Raw genomic sequence first — 5,942 nt, forward strand, 5'->3', positions numbered from 1 at the left:
ATCTATTTTCTACCCCAAACTCAAAATTGAAGATTAGGGTATGGAACCTTACCTCTTATATTAAGACCTTGTGCCTTTTTCGTGTGAATTCTTCAAATGTTGAGCAAGGATTGATGAACAATTAGCTTAGTAATCCCCCTATCACTCTAGACCACTTCCCTCTATTAAAAATACCAGTTACGACCAGTCAAAATAAACCTAAAGTTGTTTTTATAAAAATTGGATCGGGTGAAATTTTCTACACTTAAGCTCTACAAAGTCGGGTCTGCGGTCGCACAGTGGAATGCAAAATAGGTATGCTGCCCACAAAGGGGAGGGCAGGGCTGGACAGGTCTGCGAAAGATCTGCGATCCGCAGATTAGTTCTGCAGTCATTTAATGGACCGTAGAACCTCCTTCCGAAGTTTTCTCATGCTTGTTCTACGATGGATTGTGTGGCCCGTGAAATGGTTATGCGGCCACATAATGGACCACATAGTGGTCCTCAAAATTAACTTATGTTCTACTTCACTCCATGGCCGATCTGCGGCCTACAAAGTGGTTCTGCGATCGCATATTTGACCGGAAAAATGCCATGGTCTGCAAAACGATTCCTTCAACTCCCCGACGTACTGTACAACCCAAAAAGTCTGTACTACGACGAGCTTTCTCACCGCGAAGTATTTATAAAATCCTTAATCACGCTACTCTACCTCGGCGCTATAAAACCCCAAATTTTAGGTGTAATTTTTGTGGGGCCTTACAATGAACATCACTCAAGTATATTTATTAAAATAGGGTCGGGTTATAAATATTGAAAAATGGACCCTCAGAACTCAACTCTGTGGTCGTAGAGTGGACCGCAGAATAGGTATGTCGTCCACATAAGGGACTGTAAAATCACCAAAAAATAAGTAGGTTGCTAAGACTAGGTATGCAGTAGGTCTATGGAACGTAGAAAAGTTATGCGGTAACATAACGTACCGCAAAAGTCCCCCTCCAGAATTCTTCATGCTGAATCTGCGACGAATTGTGCGGCCCGCAAAATGATTATGTGGTCGCATAATTTACCGCAAAATGTTCTTCAAAATTTGGCTATGGCTCTGTTGCATTATGCGGCTGATCTGCGATCCGCAAAGTGACTATGTGGTTGCATAGTTGACCGCATAAATGATATGTTCTACAAAATCCTCAAACATATTAGCCCACCATGGCACCACGAAACCCCGGGTTCTAGGTAATTTTTTACAGGGCTTTACATTGACTTTTTGAGAATTGATTAAACATTGAAGCTTTATAGTTTGGAATTGGTTTTTATATTTTTATTTGATGCTATTGGGTTGTTGTTTATTAGATTCGAGCCGGTCGGAGGAGGTTTTTAATGGAAAGGCAATTATAGAAGGTTGATTTGAGCTTGTTAAGGTAAGTATTTTGCCTAATCTTGTATGAGGGAATAACCCTTAGGATTTGGCCTTACAGGAGGAGCATTAACATGGTACTCACAGCTACCAGCCCGCTCCATAGAAACCTTTGAGGAAATCGCCGATAAGTTTGTAACGGCGCATGCCGGAGCAAAGAAAGCTGAGGCAAGAGTTAACGACATATTCGCCATCAAGCAGTCCTTAAAAGAGGGATTGATGGACTTTCCCGCTTGATTTAACAGGGTAAGGATGACCCTACAAAACGTATCCGAGGGGATAGAGGTCGTGGCCTTTTAAAGAGGATTGAGCAGAGATGGTTCGAGAGTCACTAGAAAAATGCTGAGCCGATTGATCAACGCTCTCCCTTCTGTCTTCTTTCTCTCTCTCTAGAATTGGCATTTTTCTTGTGGTAGGGCAGCCATGGCTGCGTTGATCTCTCCCCAGCCTTTGACTATGGGAGAGGTGATTCAAAACCAGATAGAAAACTGATCCAAATCCTAATACAAAGCAATTGTATGCTACAAAACTACAATCAAAACAGTCTACTCAAGTTTCGTCAAAAATCGAGTTGTTTCCTGTTAAACTCAATCATGGAGAACCAGTGATAGAATTCACTATGGATGAAGTTAATGACTTCATAAGGGAAGAAGGGCTGCATCAAGCAGTTGTGGTTAAATTTTCGTATAGAAAACCTGATATACAGGAAATTCGAAAAATGTTCTCGTCGCAATTTGAAGTTCAAGGCTACTGTAACGTTGGGCAATTAGAATTTCGTCACCTGTTGGTCAGGTTTGATCTATATAATGACTATGTCCAGTTCCTATCAAAATTGACTGGTTATCTTAAATCCAAAGGTGACGAATACTTCTTCAGAACTTTTCCATGGACTTTAGGGTTCAAACCAAAAGAAGAGACATCCATGGCAGTCGTGTGGATCTCCCTAAAAGGTTTGCCACCTATTTTTTGCTAAGAGGTCGTTAATGTCTATTGCTTTAGCTGTTGGAAAAGCTCTTGCTGTGGACAAGGCGACACAGGATAGAATGAGACCTAGTGCTGCTAGAGTAAAGGATATAATTGATCTCTTGGATAAACATCCTTAAAAGGTCAAGCTGCAGATTTTAGATAGAGTTTTAGGTAAATCTGTCATGTTCTATCAAGAAATAGTGTATGACAACCTTCCTAGTATTGTACTTATTGCAAACATCAAGGACATGATGAAAAGGCATGTAGAATTAAGAAAGAAAAAGCTGGAACAGAGGTGGTGGCAGAGGAGAATGTTTTAGACAGTAATCTGACTGGTAAAGAGGTGTTTGTTGTTGACAAGCTACAAGGGGATGCAAGGGACTACTTAAACACTAAAAGAGTTGGGCAAATAACCAAGGATGTACCAGAAAAAGATGTAAAGCTAGGAGTTGAAGCAACAAAAGAAGCAGTAGTTGGTTAGCAAGTGTTGCAAATTGAAGGAGGAAAACACAGAGTTAATGAAAACAATGAGAATGTAATGCAAAATGTAGTTGATGCCTCAATGATTGATAAAGGTCCTCCTAAGCCTTCACATGATGTCCCTGCTAAAACAGCGTTGGCAAGGATTTTCAATGCTGTGAATCCAATTGTGCAAGCATACGACAATTTGGCTATTTCTAATGCTACAGCTGTTTTGTCAACTAATGAAGGCCCAAAGGATGCTGTTGATCGAGGTGAGGTATCTGCACAATTTGGCAAGGACGAAGTTGGTACTATTGCTTTGCAGGCTACAGCTAATCAAGCTGTTGCTAATGAACAAATTGAAAAGGCAAAATCAGGAGCTCTGAAACCTGCTATTGATCATGCTACTGTTAATGTACAAGCTGGTAATGGTACAAAAGATAGGGCAACTGATGATCGAGTAAATTCAGAAAAGGATATGATAGGTATTGGAGCTGATTCTTCAGGAGATAAAGCTAGTTTAGAGGTTTCTCAAAAACCAACTGGAGGTGAACAAAAAAATCCTTTAAGCCAAGTCTTTGAAATGGAGCAGGGATTTGAGCAGGGGACTCTGGCTTAGGGAACTGGTGTAGGTTCAAATTTGAAGGCTTCTAGTCCAATGAAAGTAACTAGTGATCGAGCTGTTACAGCTGTTAAACCAGTGGACAAAGTAGCAGTAGAAGGCACTGAAGGTGTTGGTCAATTAAGGACTGCTTCTAAGTTCCCTTCAGTTTCTGGACAGGTTAATACACAACATAAATAGTCTAATGTTCAGTAAGTATCATGTAGAAAACTAGCAGACTATGTTGGTTTTACTGATGGTGTTAAGGCTGGCAATATAAATGTGGAACAAACACAAGGGCTAACTGAAAGCAAGCAGCTGCCAACTGCACAAAAGCCTGTTGTACGTGCTGGTGAGGACCAGACTTTTGCAAATAAAAACACTGGACAAAAAGGCATATCTGTGGAGTATATATCTGGTGGTACACTTGAGGAAGGCATAATGCAAGCACAAAGGAGGGAAATTGGAACTTGGTGTCACCTAGAAAATCACCTACTAAAAAGGTGGTAACGCCCAGGCACAAATCTACAAGTGTTCGTCAAAATACTTCTAACATTGTGTCCAGCTCAAATGTTTTTGAAGCATTGGCAGCTGTGGAGGATGATCAACTGATGTCAACAACCCTACAAGATGACATTATGAACAAGCAAATTGTTCCATGCACCAACAATGAAAAAAGTCGACAAGGCAGTGATAATTTGGTCGAAAATTCTGGTGTTCAACGAAATGCTTCAGGGAAGAATTTGATGGAAGACTTAATAAGCAATCAGGCACATAGCACCAATGCTCCCACATTGTTTTTTCTAGTTCACAAGTGGAAAACATTATCAAACAGGCCAGGCAAAAATGGTAATGAACACCACCTTGGTTAAACAACCAATGGTGACTTTGAACACATCCGTGTTTGATGTCCCTTCTCAGTCAGTAGTGTCTTTTGGGGAGTTTGAAGGTGAATCTAGGCAGCTTGTCCTATCAACTGGGAACAACAATGAGGTTATCCAAGCAAAGGTAAGGGAAATGGCTATCAATTCTAAGTTGTGGCGTGACCAATCATTGGAGGACGATGAAGAGGATTGGGGTGATGGGTTTGCTGGCTATTCATCTGAAGAAGGTGAGCAGAAGGTGATCAGAAGAGTGCAGGTGAGAAGATCGATCCTCCAGTAAATCCAAAGCTTCATGAGGCAGCAACATCAAGTCCCACGAGCAAATTGAACATTTATGCTCCTATGTTCATTCCCAGAAATTCTCCTACTGCTACTATGCCAAATGCAGCAGCTGGAAAGTTAGTTAACGCTGCAGAAACATCTGCCAAGCAGGCCACTCCAGGTGTTAATACAAGTCAAATTGTAATTACACCAACACTTAAAATGCAGCAGCAACAAAATGATCCACACGCCTCAACTATTATGCCTACTGGTGATCGCACAGCAGCAACAAAACCAAATTCTGGGTAGCAGCAACTCACAACAACTACTCCAGTTATTTCGTTTGAGGAGAGAAAACTACTAGATGCAATGGTAAGTACTACTCCTCTACATTCTTTAAGTCATACAGTCTCTAGCACTGGTCGTGGGAATGTGAACAGGAACAAAGTACAAAGACAACAACATAAGGCAAGTTTGGTTAAAGTACAATATTGGAATACTCTGATGACACAAGATGTTCCCCAAGACATGCCAAACCCGATGATTGTGGGAAGAGATACATTTAAAGAAGGAGAGGAAGATGATATTCTAAATCAATGCCGGACAAAGGCAGCCAGAAAAGGTGATTTATCACCAATGCATAGTGGAAAAATAAAAAGAATCGTACAAGGGATAGAAGTTGGAATGGCAAGGTGAATGAAGATGCAGATGTAAGGCAACTTCTAATGAGAGTTGCCAAACAAAAGCAGATTACCCAAACTACATCTACAAAATCCAATCGTTCAAAGAAGAAAGCATGAATTTTGAAGACATTTTGAAAAGGGTTGTTGATGAAGACAAACGTCTACATATTGAAGAATTCACAAGTTTAGAGAAGAGAGATCACTACTGTTATTTCTACATATTTTTATTATACCATCACATTAGTATAGTTCTATGTAATATCATCACAGAGTATGTTATAAACTCTGTGATGATCATAGAATATCTAGTTCTAGCTAGTTCTTTCTTTTTACATGCATGCTAGTAGGTGAGGCTTTTTATTTGCCTCAATAGGATTAGTAAGGCAAGGTTTAGCCCAGTTTGTGTTGCTCTAGCCCTATGCCTTTGGAAAGATATCCAAATGGCTATGAGATTATATGCCCTCATGAGACTTTGCCGGCAGCTACACCATGATTCCTCTACATGAGACTGTCATACAGGCATTGTGAGGCACAGAGTGATTATATAGCCAAGGCATAGATGCAACACTACTGGTGCTATTGTCCCCCTTATTTGTACTCTTCCTATGTGGTTCTTTTTTTTTTGCTTTTTAGTATTAATAAAACTAGCCTTAGGCACCTGCCTAGTGGATTTGCTAAAAAAAATACCC

This window comes from Nicotiana sylvestris, chromosome 3 (genome assembly GCF_000393655.2).
Source record: "Nicotiana sylvestris chromosome 3, ASM39365v2, whole genome shotgun sequence".
In the NCBI taxonomy this organism is placed as follows: domain Eukaryota; kingdom Viridiplantae; phylum Streptophyta; class Magnoliopsida; order Solanales; family Solanaceae; genus Nicotiana; species Nicotiana sylvestris.